This window comes from Alexandromys fortis, unplaced genomic scaffold (genome assembly GCF_014885135.2).
Source record: "Alexandromys fortis isolate MF-2015 unplaced genomic scaffold, M_Fortis_MF-2015_v1.1 scaffold_31, whole genome shotgun sequence".
Classification (NCBI taxonomy): Eukaryota; Metazoa; Chordata; class Mammalia; order Rodentia; family Cricetidae; genus Alexandromys; species Alexandromys fortis.
The window spans coordinates 5612836-5615426 of record NW_026067974.1 but is presented as its reverse complement, the minus strand read 5'-3'; positions in this window follow the sequence as shown (position 1 = coordinate 5615426).

The window sequence follows — 2591 nt, the reverse complement described above, 5'->3', positions numbered from 1 at the left end:
TTTTAATTAAAATAAGGTTTTAATTAAAATATTAAATTATTAATATTTAAAATAGTAAATGAAAAACTTTCCTCATTCAGCTACTCTCCCTTGAGTCCTCCCTATGTTATCCTATTCTCGCACTGATAGCTTTGTTCTTTGGTATTGTTGAATACATATATGTGTGTATATGTACATATTTATATATGATATACAAATTTTATATATATCCCTGGAACATATGTGATGGAAGAAGACAACCAGCTCCTACGAGTTGCCCTCTGACCTCCACAGCCACATATATTCACACATGTTCAGGAAATAAATTAATAAATTTTACATATATATACATATACACTTGATAAGTCTGTTTTTGTTGGTGGTGTTTATATGGTTTTAGGTCTGACCACTTTGCACTGGATAACCCATAAAGGAGTTAATTCCTGGGAGAGAATAGTTTTCCTTCCTTCAGCAGCCACTAGTTGCTTATGGTTTATATCTAGGAGTGGGACCCTATGGAAGTTCCCCTCTTCCGCCTCAACACATCCTTTGGTATTGCCATTGTTCTGGTCTTGTTTATTATTCGATCTCAGCATTTCTAGGTGAGAAAGTTTCATAGCAGGCTTTCTGCTATTCTGGTTCTTACAATCTTTTTTTTTTTTTAAATCCCCTCCTCTGACATGCTTCCAGAGATATAGATTCAGAAACCAGCTAATAAGAATATATTTATTGTGTATGTGAGTGTATATTATGTGTATATGTGAGTCTGCAAAGCATGGTGTGCATGTGGAGGTCATAGAACAGCTTCGTGGAGCCATCTTTTCCTTCCACATCCCATGGGCTCTGGAGACCAAACTCGGGTACCACCAGTCTTGCAGGTAGGATGCTTTTACCTGTTAAGCCATCTCACTGACTAAAACTTCATTTTAGGTTAAAAGTTTGAAGTTATTGAGCAGCAATTTTTTTTTTTTGCATGATCTTTCCCCAGTCTGGTAAATGTCTCAGTTGTGCGGGAGAAACTGTGTCTGAAGGGCAGGGTGCTATCTCTAGGTTTCCATGGGCTTTGGGGTCCGACAACCCTGACATGGGTCTGTTTCCAAACCCGAGTGTCTCTGTCTTAGTTCTCATCTTTAATATGAGGTTGGCGCCCTCTCTCTCATAGGACTGTTAGGATCAATGAGAGGGATTGGAAAGTACTTGAGATTGTGTTTGGCATGGAACAGCCACTTGATAATGGGACATTGCTGGCGCGGTTGGTGCTTTTAAAACTCAGGGGCCCCAATACCAGCCTTGTGCCACACTGATTCAGTGTCCATGTCCACTTGCTTCCGGCCTTCTCCTTATGCTGGCCCTAGTTCATCTCCCTACCCTCACCTCTATAAAAAGTTCCACTTTTGTGACCAGCTTGCTTGATCAGAGCCCTGGACATTTATCTCCTGATCTGTCCCTTCGGTTTATCCTTCTGCCCTTGTACACGTGCTGGTAATGAAAATCCTTTTCTTAACTCCCCCGCTTCTTGCTCTGGAAGTTCCTGAGATTCCAGTTTCCGGAAACAGTGACTACGCTGCTGTGTGGTACTGAAGCCTTATAGTTACGAATGGAATAGTTTACCCATGGTGGAGGGATTATCTTGAGCTAGACAGGGAACCCAGCGGAAGTACAAAAGTCCAGACAAATGAAAAGAGAGCTAGAAAGGGAGAAGTGGAGACTGTTCCCGTGAGCCGTTTCAAAAAATCCCTTCGCCAACCTCTCAGAGTTTTGCAGAGTGGGACACATTCTGCACTCCTGATCTCCCAATCATAAGATATAAATATATGTTGTTTCAAATCTCTAAATTTATTGTAATTAATTACAGCAGCAGCAGAAAGCTAACATTGACCCTCACAGGTGGGCCACGAGCCTTTTGGAAGATCTAGCTATAAGTAATGACCAGACGGCAAGGTGAAGAGGAGTTCAGAACATTCCAGAAGCACGGGTCACAAACAGCCATGACTGACAGTACCATTCCAACTCAGCCCTCACTACCTACTTTGATTCTGAAGTAGGGAGAAAAATTTTTAATTACTTTTCATGGAAAACTTTCATATTTTCATTGATGCTTTCTTTTGATTTTAATACCAGGTACTTCATTTTTACGGCAAAGATATTTAAGGTGATTTAAATAATTTTCAGCTTATAGAGGCATGAAATGGTAATGAGGATTTTCAAACTTTTTATCTCCTTAAATTATGGTCTTTTATCAAAAAAAAAAAAGACACACGAGTAGGAAATGCATAAGCAGATGGTGAAACATTGTTCAGGTAGAAATGGATTTTTTTTCCCATGGGAAGAATGTAGGTCTCCAGGGTTCAGCCTCATTTCTGGGCCCTTAGGGATCTCCCCAAAGTTCCACCAAAGCTCTTGTCTTCAACTTGAGCTTGTATCTGTAAAATGGGAGAGCAGAGTTTTGTAAAAGAGCACAATGACCACAAGGGTACCACAAATCCACAAATGGGAATTGACCCCAGGATCATCTTCTTCTTCTTCTTCTTCTTCTTCTTCTTCTTCTTCTTCTTCTTCTTCTTCTTCTTCTTCTTCTTCTTCTTCTTCTTCTTCTTCTTCTTCTTCTTCTT